General features: G+C 43.3%; 1 protein-coding gene across 1 annotated transcript in view; it reads right to left on the bottom strand.

Annotated features, from left to right (window-relative positions):
* The window catches only part of LOC111868961 (mediator of RNA polymerase II transcription subunit 20), a 344,422-nt gene extending 333,531 nt beyond the window's left edge, over window positions 1-10,891 (bottom strand). Inside the window, exon 1 of the mRNA XM_023860093.2 lies at window positions 10,643-10,891. The gene's annotated coding sequence lies outside the window, so the exon portion shown is untranslated. The remainder of the gene's footprint in view (window positions 1-10,642) is intronic.
* Between the last annotated feature and the right edge of the window lie 2,456 nt (window positions 10,892-13,347).

The raw sequence follows: 13,347 nt of genomic DNA, 5'->3' as shown, positions 1-13,347 counted from the left end.
GATAGAGCTAGTCCCTATCTCCGGAGATAGGGACTAGCTCTATCGATTTGGCATAACTGAGTAGATTTTACCTGAAGACGGAGACAGAATCCAGTCTAAGAAACGTTGTGTTTTAAATAAAACAGGACGGGTAATGTCCAGAAACATAATTTTTGTGTTAACAAACCATCGTCACACACTTGTGCATCTTAATTACGTCAAGCGTCTCTTCCTCACACTTTCATATCCAGATTCGGCGTCACGGAATTTGTCTACAGGGGCGGAGAGAAATCAGAGGAACTTTCGGACAGGACAGACGGGTGGAGATTTGAATCATGGATCTCCGAAATACGAAACAGGGACCACTCTGACGCGACATTCCATTGGGCTTACCTTACTTCTGGGCTCGGACCAGGCATTTCAAAGGGGCAATTTTGGACAAGAGACATACAAACAAAAAGACACGACCTCTTCATTATGAGTTCATTTCATTGTCTTTCTGTAAATAATGCGTAACAAATATAGCCGCCGAGTGCTATGCAATAACGGTAATGCGCCACACTAGTATTAGAAAGGTGGCCGGTTCGAATATCGGCTATCCTGCATAATGTTTTCGTGGTTTTCCTTAGACCCTCAAGAGAAATGCTGGGATAGTAGCTTGATTACGCTAAGAGCTCTTCTTTCAAAAGCGTTCCTCAGTCATCAATGTCCTACCATCCGACATTATATAATACAGCTGCTGACCGCTTCGCAAAATAACCCACACAAAACAAACAAACGAAGAAACAGGCACAGGTGACAGCTTCCAGATTTTTCAAAGCAAAGAGAAGGGAGACAGCGGCGTGTGACAAGTCGTCTCCAGTCCCAAACCATTGGAACTTACACATGTGTTCCACATGCTGTCCGCAAAATATTTCACTCCTGTCACGACATTTCGAGAGCACAATTTATGCACAATTTCACTTACAATCGTCACTTATAACATTCAAATTTCATACATGCTCGCACACGTCACAATGACAAGGTACGCTTGTAACAAGAGGAGACAGTTGACTATCAGTCAGCTGATCGCATTTCGTACTGAACGGAAAGCAAGAGGCGGGCTTACATAAGCTACTTTGCATTTTTTAATCTCTGATACAAGGTGTTTCAAAAATTAGTTACGAACACTTCGTATAATATTAGACTCAACACCTTGTTGTTTAGTTTTATTTTCTCTCTTTACTGTTTATATAACAAGGCTCAGTATAGATGTATAGATCCACATTTTCATGACCTGGGCTCTAGCTGGAGATAGTGGTCAGCTTCACGCCCCTGCCTCTTTACAACCGGGGAAAGAGCCCCCATTACCCATTGCATAGGAAGTTGGGTGGACCCCAGAGCCGGTCTGGACGACGTGGAGAAAAGAAAATTCTTGACCCTACCGGGACTCGAACTCCAACCTCTTGGTCGACGAGCCCATAGCCAGTCGCTATACGGACTACACTAGCCCGGCTCCTCCACTCCCCTATACGCCGTCATTGCGTAGTGTTTAATTAGTTAAGCACAGGGACAAATTTGCTTGATGTTTATAACGAGGCTCAGTAGCTGAGACTGTACAGCGTACAAAGGTGGCCTTATGAATGAATGATGAATTGAAAAGTATGTAGAAAGAAGCAATATTGGCCTACTTAGAAGTACTACCGCAGTTCGCCTGGAGGGCTTGAGGAGAACCATGAAACTCCAGTCAGGATATTCGGTATCCTCATCGAGTTTCGAAGTGGTAAAAATGTAAAGTAAAAAATTTCCCTGCGCTTAACTAATTAAGCACCACGCCAGTAAGACGTATGGGGAAGGGGAGGTAAGCTCTACCACTCTCATATCTCAGCACTAGGTGGAGGAGAGTGCTCAGCTTCACGCCCCTTCCGCTTTACCCCCGGCGAAGGAGTCCCCGTTATCCACTTGATAGGAGGCTATGTGGGCCCCAGAGCCAGCGTGGACGCTGTGGAGGAGAGATAAATATCGTACCCCTGCCGGGAATCGCACCCCGGCATTCTAGATTGTAACTCATCGCTACATCGTCTGAGCTGCTCGCTCTGCTTGGTGCTTGCTTGGCATGCTTTTCGACTCTGAAGATAGAGGCAGTAAGTTCCTCTGAAATTTCGGTAAACTTCTAACAGACTACACTGCATCACACCTCAGAAGATACTGAGATGCTTATCTGAAGCTTTGTTTCAAGTTCTTCCTTTATCTTGAGGCACCTTCTCACCTGCCCTCTTGGAAATGTTAATGGTACAGACGACAGGAACAAGAACCGGCCTGAGCTGACTCCCGGACGCAACGTGCTTCACAGCCGTGAGACGCACCTGAACGGTACGTCGATAGAGCGCAGTTCTGTGCTTGCTCTCGCATGCAAATGGCATATCGAATAATTGCCTGAAGTGAATCTTGCGATGCCTTCATTTACATTGGCAACAGCTACAGCTGTACTGTACGTCAAACCTGACTGGAAGTCAGGTTTCAAGGTCCCATAAACTGGACTTTCAGCAGATGTTTATCGCAAACTATGCTTGCGGTAAGCGGAGTGACAATAATAATAATAATAATACGTGGTAGCGTAGTTGGATGAGACACTATGCTACAAGCCCGAAGGTCGCGGGTTCGATTCCCGATGAGGTCACTGGATTTTACAGTTGACCTAATCCTTCCAGCCGCACTATGACCCTGATGTCTATTCAACCTCTAACAGAAATAAGTACCAGGAATCTTCCTGGGGGGTAAAGGGCTGCCGGCCGGCGCATAAGGCTGACAACCACACCGCCATCTGTGAGCTGATTGTCTAGAAAACGTGGGAGCCTCGACGTCTCACAACCCTATGGGTCTCGACGGACTGTTACAGGGATAGCTTTACCTTTGAAAGAGAACGGTTGTCGAGCCATTAATGAACGAATGAATGTGACGATATACTTTCTTACTGAACTGTAAGATGCGGCAAGCCGCGTGGAGCGCCTATACCAGCTTCCTTCACTCAATTGTCCTCTTAGAACCGGCTCTGCCTAACACCGACTTCTTGCTCGTTGCTTGCTCGGTTTAGTCTTCATTCCTGAAGACAGAGGCAGAATGTTTCTACCGAAACACCGACGAACTTCTACCGGATTACGCAGCGGTATGTCCCAGAAGACAGTTATTGTTGTGATAACATCAAAGCAGTCATCACAATAGTATTGCTCATTATTTTAGTTTCAAGACTTCTGTCACCTGGGGTATAACGTTGCAAGTCAACCGACGTTTCAGACGAACACATCGCTTCAGGGACGACGAATAAGCCAAGAAAGACACCAGCGTAAAATCAGGTAGATGAAGGCGAAATTTTTCTCCGAAACGTCGGATGGCTTTCAATGGCGTTATATCCCAGAAGATATAACGCTTCATAACCACCGGTGTGACAACCTCAAATCCTACATTATTTTAGATTCATTTCGTGAATTTTGTCACCCGGCCTAAAGCTGTATGTTAGGCCGCGCCATAGCTCAAGTGGTTAGTCGCTGGCTTCCCACCACGGCTGCCAGGGTTCGATCGCGAGTCTGGTGAAGTGGGATTTGTGGTGGACAAAGTGGGGCTGGGGCAGGTTTTCTCCGAGTACTTCGGTTTCCCCTGCCAATCTTCATTCCACCAATTGATCCACAATCACCTTTACCTATCACCTGGGGCTGGTACAATAGACCAGAAGTGGCCGCAGTACAAGGGACTTAGTCCCACCCCACTAACAATAAAAAAGGCTGTATGTTGCTGTTGTACAGTATATCCTTCAAATACAATACAACTTGCATTATACAGACTGAAGATGCGAGATTGCTCCATCAATTCAAACTCACTTTAAGCATAAAACATTTATCAACTAGACCTAGACTATAATTGCCAAAACTTGTACAGGAGTTATAATATGTCGAGCTGCATACTCGCTGCCACTCTAGATGTTGGAAATGATTAAAATGAGACGGGGTGGATGAGGAACATGGGGTGGGGGGAAGGAAACGCGCTTGAAACAAGTGGGGGTTTGTTTTCCACTGCAAACCACCTCGATCCCGGCAGTAGCGCCAATGCTGTGGCTGACAAATGAACTACTTGCCATTAGTCTTCCTTAATTTGAACGAAATGTATGTAGCGAGCGTAGCCCGGAGACAGTAGCGGCCAGGCATACAGGAAACGTAATTTGTCTGGTCGCAAAGCGTCTGCAAGTGATGATAATGCGGGTACAAGAGAGGATCTTAGTGCATAAACGGCCTAACTGTATTAATGCTTATTTCTCTCTCTCTAAAACTTTGAACTCATGGCAAGTCACACGGAATTACAATTTCCGTTTCTCCTCTCTAACTGCTATGTCTCGGGAACAGGTGTCGAGAGGGAGGCCCCGTTGATTAAAATAAAATTTGAGTAAAACATTAAATAAGCCCATACAAAATATTACTACCAAAAATTAGAACTATGCTCAAACATAGCGCCGTATATGTTTCAATGCAGACGGAGAGGACGATCCGTAAAAACATTTTTAAACAGCCTAAACGTAGGTCTACCTAACTGACTTCATGGAGCTGAGCCCTTCTTGAGAAGCCGCCAGTTGTGCAGCTACTCAAGAAGTAACCAGCATTTTATGGAACCCGAAGGTTCAATACCGTGCTCACAAGAGCCCTCCACTGGTCCCTATCCTGAGCCAGATCAATCCAATCCATACCATCCTATCCTCTTTCTCTAAGACCAATTTTAATATTAACACCCGCCTACGACTTGGTCTTCCCAGTGGTCTCCTTCCTTCTGGCTTTCCAACCAATATCCTTTATGCATTCCTCTTCTCCTCTATTCGTACTACATGCTCTACCCATCTCACCATCCTTGACTTGATCATTCTAATTATACTTGGAGAAGAGTACAAGTTATGAAGCTCCTCATTATGCAGTTTTCTCCAACCTCCTGTCACTTCATCTCTCTTCGGTCTAAATATTCTCCTCAACACCCTGCTCTCAAACGATTAAGGGAGGAATACAGACTGAGAGCGTTTCAGAACAGGGTGTTGAGGAGAATATTTGGACCGAAGAGAGATGAAGTGACGAGAAAACTGCATAATGAGGCGTTTCGCAACTTGTAGTCTTTGCCAAGTATAATTAGCATGATCACGTCAAGGAGGGTGAGATGAGCAGGACATGCAGCATAAATATATGAGAAGAGGAATGCATATAGGATATTACTGGGAAAGACAGAAGGGAAGATACCTCTACGAAGACCAAGACTTAGATGGGTAGATCTTAGACAGCATGGGATGGTATGGATTGAATTGATCTGGCTCAGGATAGAGACCAGCGGAGGGCTCTTGTGAACACGATAGTGAACCTTGGTTCCATAAGATGTTGGGAACGTCTGGAGTAGTTGCACAACTGGCGGCTTCTCAAGAAGGGCTCAGCTCCATGGAGTTAGGCCTGGAAACCAACATTTATATCAAGCAGGATTCTGCTTCGGGGTTTCCCCTTTCCCACGGCACAGTTATGGCTGCGCGCGCAGGTATGTAATAATGGACAACATCGCGATGAAAATTAAGATTACCCCACGAAATAAGGGTGTATTGGCCTCGAGGTGAAGCTCCGAATTAATATTACGGGGTCTTTGTTTGTTCAGGTAAATTATGTCGACCTACAAAAATATAGGTCTGAGCACGAAATTACAAGTGTCTGTCGGGCTTATTAACGTGTTTAATTGCAAAATGAGGACGCGGAGATTTTTTGTTGGCACTTTTTGTAGTCTTCTACATGTAACGGACTATATTTTTGGAAACAGGTGACTGTCCAAGAGTTCAGTTCATCAGAACAGCAGGCAAAACTTATTTCTTCAATTAAAATTTTATTTCGTTATTCGTTTATGAAGACTTGGTGCTTCATAAATTTAAATTTAACTGAATATTCACTCATTTGCATGCATTTACCGTGGAATAAGTGTTAGATTCTTGGCATGAGCAAGTGAAATTTCTTTCTTTCGTAAGGTCCAGATCGGCTATTGGAGCCCACCCATCGTCCTCTCCGATAGGTACCGGAGGGTCTTTCTCGGGTGTAAAGTGACCGAAGGGCGATGCTGACCACTTACCTCCCTCTAGTGCCGGAATTAAGAATGCTTGACGCTATACCTTCAATTATCTGTTCATCTACATTGTGTAGTGCTTAATTAATTAACTTTATCATCCACCTTCCTCTCTATTGACAGTAGATTGTCTTTTCTACTACATTGCAGAAGCTGTCGTCGTCCTGTCACGTTTGTGTCTTGTGTCCTTTCTTATTTTTGCCGGTTGACAGTGAAGAGGCTCCACTGTTTACAGAACCCTCAAGCAAGGTTCTGTCACCGTAGCAAAGGACACGTTCCTGCCGTCCAAACCCTAGGATTAAGACCCCTCCTGACAGGGCCGAAACCGATGTTTATATCTGGGAGCTTCCAAGTGAGTTCAGGTCGCCGTGGGCATTCAGATAAATGAGGCTCGGTAAAGGAATCCTCATAATTTTGCGTGCGTCAGGTAATTCGATGCTTTGTATATAAATTGGTCCAGTAATTTACAACCCTTTTCTAGGTAGGATTTCTCCTACGCGGACATTCCTTCTTGGTGACAGGAATCCCACCGTGAGAGACACCCTTTCCCAATGTTAAGCTACATATAATAATAATAATAATAATAATAATAATAATAATAACGATGTTTTATTTTTATACATCTATCATGTTGTATTTTAGCACCCCGCTATGCTATTTCATCACTTGATATATGTAAACAAACAGAGACTTCAGTGAATAAGATCTGAGAGTTTCTAACGATGGTACATTAGTGCAAATATTACGTTTCTGGACATTATCCATTGGCCTGTATTTATCTTAAAATACCGTCTTGTTTATATTTCAAAACACGACGTTTCGAAAACTCGATTGTCTCCATCTTCAGCTAGAACCTAATTAACAGAGATAGTCCCTATCTCCGGGCCTAGAATACTGGGAGTGGCTATATCGATTGGGCGCAACTGAGTAGGTTTTACCTGAAGATGGAGACAGAATCCAGTCTCCGAAACGTCATGTTTTAATTAAAAGTAAGACGGTGCTTTACACAAAACACAGTATCTGTATTTATGTATCACCGTCACAAACTTTTAGATCTTATTCACTCCTATTTCTTGCTCTTATTTCATTACTACACGACATGCTTCGGTCTCACAACGACCATCGTCAGGTGTGTATGTTGTTGCACGCAAAGTGTTTCACTGCGGCAACACCGACCATGCGCTAGGCACAAAATTAATTATTTTTATTGTGCTCAAAATTTAAAACATTAAAAAGTTAAACAGAAATTAAAAATCAAAAGGTCGCATATTTGTGGTTCTCTTAATTTCGAGTATTTGTGTGTTGACAGTGCCCCTAGGCACGTCTTGGTGCGCACACGCACGCACACAGGAGAGGCAACTTCAGCACTGGAAAGTGCAGGACCAATGATAGGTTTTGGTTCAGCAGAGCCAAGTGGAAAGAAGGGGGTGGGGCTGGTAGCTTGTCTAGGAGCCGAGATCTAAATCCGCCACTTTCCGAATATGAAGCACAAACACTAACCACTCCATAACGTTCCGTTGCACTAACAAACAGCAGCTTTGTTTTAATTCGCTTAGTGGGGAGTGGAGTCCAACTGGGTCCACTCGGCACGGCGGCCACTGATTGCCCAATTGTAGCCTGCTCCGGGTAATTATGATGATGGAAAATTTGGTGGAATGAAGATTGGCAGGGGAAACCGAAGTACTCGGAGAAAATCCGCCCTAGCGCCACTTTGTCCACCACAAATCCCATTTGACCAGACCCGGGGTCGAACCCGGGCCGCCGCGGTGGGAAGCCAGCGACTAGCCGCTTGAGCTATGGCGCGGTCCAACCAACAGCAGTTACCAAGCGTTCTCTTTTCTGGGATATGACGCCGTATAGTCAGAGGAAAGTCAACCGGCGTTTCGGAGGAGTGAAAGAACTATTTAGTCAGTTGTTTTGTGTGGAGGCGAAATGGAGGTACATATTTTGAACGAATACTATAAATTGCAATTGTTTTTGAAAAGAAAGTCGGTGGGAAAATATTTTTATCTAAAAGACAAGCAATTCTAAGGTTTTATGGTCTCACAGCCAAGACTGAAGATTATTCACGACTGATCTCGAGACTCTTCCACCCGGAAGAGGTTACTCCGAAACGCTTGTCAGCATTTTAGACGATACCAATGATCAAGTCTTACGCAACTTCGTGGTGTACACATGTTGTGCGGTATTTTTGGGCAACGAAGCTTAGGAAGCAACAGTGGGCTCAGCACGCAGTTATGATGGAGGCGGAATACTATGTGTTTTGGTGGGTAAACATCCATCTATAAGACCGAAAAAGACACATGACGATGACGCGATAAGGTAGGAAGGGCAGATGTCACCTTGGCACACGAGGGAATAACGAAGCCTGGAGGAAACTGTCATCTACCAGACTGTATAGTCTGGTAGATGTTTAGAGACGTTTCGGAGGAACGTGTTACCATGCCCTGAAGATGGAGGCAATCGACCCTTCAATAGACAGCTGATTGAACAGGCTGTACCTCACAAATATCCATCAGACTCACTGCGTCATGTCCCGGAAGACATAGTGTTAATAGTCACCGCTGAACTTTGCTTCTCTAAACGAAACTCGTTCATACGTTGCCACTGCTAGCAGAAAATACAGAAGCAACTGGCATGTATCGGCTTCCCGTCATCTACCATTTTTCTTGTGCTGAGCAATACGTTACCTAACCATATAGTATCTACTAATGCAGAAATAGATTAACTTACGAAATTGTATTCTTCGGCAATACACACACTTACGCCATCTGTTCGGAAAGACATTTAACTAGGTGACTGTCTTTGATCTTGGCCTACAGTAACGTATCCTTCCGTCATCTACCTGTTAATTTCGGAACTACTTGTACCTGATTTTCACTGGCCGCTTTCGTAATCATATTATATTTACACACACACACACACACACACATTACACTGCGTTCTACCGTTATTTATAAGCTTGCGCCATCTATTGAGGAGTCATGGAATTATACGTAGATTCTAACGGGTTCTGATAATGGTGTAAAATATTCATCAAAATACTGGGCTTTTTTTGACTTTGTCCATCGTTCGGTATTCTAGAAACTAGAAAACACAACGTTTCGGAAACTGGATCTGTTTCCGTCCTCAGGGAGGAGGAAACGAAGACACCCGAGGACGGAAACAGATCCAGTTCCCGAAATGTTGTTTTTCTAGTTTCTAAAATACCGGACGACGGACAAAGTCTAAAAACCCAGTAATTTTGAATATGGAATTACATGACAAGATTGGGTAGCCGCCGCATTGGCAACCATAGTCTATTGCATGAAACAGGTTACAAGATAAAACGTTACAATCATGGCCTTCATAAATTAGAATTCATTATCAAGCTAGACACATTGATAATGACTTACGGCACAGCAGAAGGGAATAAGTCGAAATTTTCTCATATCGGTTGCACAAGTTTAGTGAAGGAAAAAGACTTTCGTAATTCACTCTTTCGTTTCAAAAACTTTGGCCAGTCTAGTCACAATACCTGACATGTCTGCAAATGTAAAACAAAAAATTTTAACTTCGTAATTTTACATGTATCGATGTCTTAAAAATAATTATTGAAAACCTGAAGTTTATGAAATATGACGAAATACTGCTTGATAGATTTGTACACGCGTTTCGAAGAAATCTGTTGCCCACAATTTAGACCTCAATGTAGGGACAATAGGTTCACCCGAAACGTCGGTACCTAAATACCAAATTATTCGGCACCACATCCTAAGCAACAGTAATCTTAATAGCCACAGACATGAGAACCTCAAATCCGGCAATGTTCCAACCTGATGATCAGGATGCGGAAGAAGGCTGGCACAACCATTTTCTGATCGGTTTTCTTTCAATGAGGCCATTTACAGTGGCTTAAGATGTCATAAGCATCGTTCCCCACTGAGATACGTGTAGGGACGAATTTCGGAATCAGCATTGCAATAATTCCCTACATGGCACATGTTGGTTCAAGGTTCTCCTCTAATCTGGAGCATATACCTAATTATGAGACCTCCTCTACCCTTGCTGATAACGTTGCCTCGATTTCTGAAGGGAACTTGGGTGTAAGTTAAATGTACAATCTGAAATACTTTTTAGATACATTACTAGCTAATTTTTTAAGATTTTGTGAACTGCAGGATTTAAAGCAGCGCGAGCAAGGCGGTCCTCCCGGGGCCTCCACAAAACAGAAACTTACTTATCTAAAATCACGTAAATTTACTTTGTAGGTTATTTTTAGAACTTATAAAAAATAATAATAAATAATTGCCATAAACTACATTTATTTTTACGGAACCTCCACACTAGGTTGCCCCGGTGCTCTCACAGCTGTAAATCTAACCTGATTTCGTGACGAATGTAATCAATTTTTCTTTTATTTTATGCACAGGAAAATCTCCGTTGACTTCTACGACAACCTGTTTATTGTATTTACTTGTTATTCGGCTGAATTAACAAACATCATCGGCATATAGTCCTACAAATTTCTATATAAAAAGGCAGCCAAACGACTTGGCGCTAAAATGTCATGTGAACTTACCAACAGCAAATTCTGGAACCCGGTGTGACAGGAACGCAGGTTGTTGAGGTTAATCCACACTTAAAGTTAATGAACAATATTCACAATCATTATGAATCAACGAATTTAACAATGACATTTGTTAAACATGTTTTTAACACTCGCAAATTTTCTTTCCCACAGTTTCACTACGGATATTCCACACACACAATAAATGAATGTCTCACACCACCAAGAATCAACAGGCAAGAAGATATGACGAACATTGTGCGAAAAGGCAGTGCATACTAATTTCTCATAACATCTACTGCCAAGAAATGACGATCAGCGGGCGACAGGCGTGCGTGTATCAATTTGTCATAACATTTCGTTCGTAGGGGACAGCAGGCCGCGGTAGGCCGCGCCATAGCTCAAGCGGTTAGTCGCTGGTTTCCCACCGAGGCGGCCCGGGTTCGATCAAGTGGGATTTGTGGGGGACAACGTGGAGCTGGGGCGGGTTTTCTCCGAGTACTTCGGTTTCCCCTGCCAATCTTCATTCCACCAAATTCTCCATCCCCATAATCACCCGGGGCATGTACAATAGGCCAATCAGTGGCCGCCGTGCCGAGTGGACCCAGCTGGACAGTAGTACGTCCTACCTTCACAATGATAATTTTATCATATTTAAATGCATTTTTCTAAGCAACGATAATCTCTACATTTATTAAATCTATCATTGTAACTGCGCCAATTTCTTCTTTGCAGTAATTTACTTGTAAACACATTTCAATATTTCTATTTCCTGAATGACTGTCATTTCTTCTTACTACATCAACAAAGCACTGATGGCGCATGGTTTGAGTCGGCGGTTTTAGTGTGCTCATTCCTGCAAGTTCGCATAATTCCAACTGCGACATTCATCACGTTTCTTTAACGATTCTGCTAGAAAGAATTTGTACAGATTCAGTGGCGGCTCGTAGCTAAAATTAGTGGGGGTGCTGCTCCAGAAGCGCACAGTTCCATACAAAGATTTGGCTACTGACATTAAGCTTAAGGATTATATATTGTATTGTACAAGTATAAAGAAAGAATTAAAGAAAAAAGGACTCATTATATAAATGTTATCGATAATATCAAGTGGAAATTGGGGGCGCTGCGGTTCCGCAGTGCCTATACACGGGCCGCCCCTGTACAGATTACTCTGTGGGCTGCTCCACCATCCAGGGAATCGTGTTCTTCGCCTGAAGGAAACCCTTGTATGCAGTCTCCTACTAATTCTGAGATGGAACACTCTATTAGCGTGTAAGGGACAACATGCGGCTGGATTTGCAGTTCTCATAGCAGAGACTATAAAGAATGCTGTCTTCTGGGAGTGACGTAGTGTAGTCAGGTAGAAGTTAACAGAGATTTCGGAAGAATGTACTGCTTCCATCTTCAGGTACGAAGATTCCTTACTTTTTGCTTCTTGCTTCTTCTTGTTTACTGAGCCTATCTCCTACCTGAAGATGAAGGCATTATGCTCCCCCGAAATATAAACAAACTTCTACTAAACTACATGTAGTTACGTCACAAAAGATAATATCCTTCAACTATCTAAATATCTGGTTGACTGGAAGACAATTTAATAATGTCATATCTTGCAAAAATACTTCAAGCAGTAAACAGCTAGGAAACCATAAACATTAACCTTGCTGCAAGGCCATAGTGACACTCGACTTGCAGTAACAGGTAAGGACGTAAAATGACACAGTCTTGTACACATGAGCAGCATCTATATACGAAACACGGAACCTGTGTTAAAATTGGCCACGACCTTTTCCATATACTTTCAATTTGGCTCGTGGCCATTTAGAAGACCGAGAAGGATGTTATAACATTAGGATGGATGCTACGGAAACAGTTGTAAGGACGGGAGGTGGACGCACCTGGCTCAGGTAGGTTTCAATACTCTCAGGGCAGTTATACAAACAGGGAGTCGTTGCTTATGAGAAATGTGGAAGTAGAAGCCATGGCCTACTTCACAGTTATTTTCTCAGCAATCAACAGAACAGGTTTGTTCGTCAGTCAGGATGTTATCAGTTTCAAGGCACGTTTTTTAAAAAGAAATTCTATTAGTACTTCAGGAACCAATACAACTAGTTTGACCGGGCAAGTTGGTATAGCGGTAATGTTCTAGACAGCCTTCCATCCGACAAGTGGTCGGTTCGAATCTCGGTTGAGACACAGGATATATTGACTGAGGTTTTCAATATATCCCTCGGTCCCTCCAGACAATTTCCAGGATAGTATTTCTGTTATGCAACAGCCGTTTCCTTCCAGATCCTTTCAAACTCCACACACATTAATCATCGAATCATATGATACTACAGAGGCCTAGTCTCCGGTACTTAATATTTGAGAAATAATCCCCCACCACCACCACCACCACCAAAAGGAAGAATATGGCATTTTGGGTTGTAACGCGGTGTAGTCGGAGAAAGTGCGACGTTTCGGAGGAATATATAGCCTCCAACTTCGGGGCCGAAAAGTACGCCAAGCAAAAAAATACCAAGAAGCAGGCCGCAAACCGAGCGAAATTCAAGGCCTGATATAGGCCAGTAAAAGCCTAAGCAGAACTGTCAGAGCCAGCGGAAGAGTGACCAGTTTCTGTAAGGGGGACTCACAGATAGCCATTGGGAGGGAGACTATTTAGTTTATGGGGCAGGCCTAAGTTGAAGAACGAAAGGGTCATTTTCACATTCTCTGTT

The sequence above is a fragment of the Cryptotermes secundus genome, unplaced genomic scaffold, assembly GCF_002891405.2.
Source record: "Cryptotermes secundus unplaced genomic scaffold, Csec_1.0 scaffold1090, whole genome shotgun sequence".
In the NCBI taxonomy this organism is placed as follows: Eukaryota; Metazoa; Arthropoda; class Insecta; order Blattodea; family Kalotermitidae; genus Cryptotermes; species Cryptotermes secundus.
The sequence above is the reverse complement of the archived record's forward strand: the minus strand, read 5'-3'. Positions and strand labels throughout refer to the sequence as shown.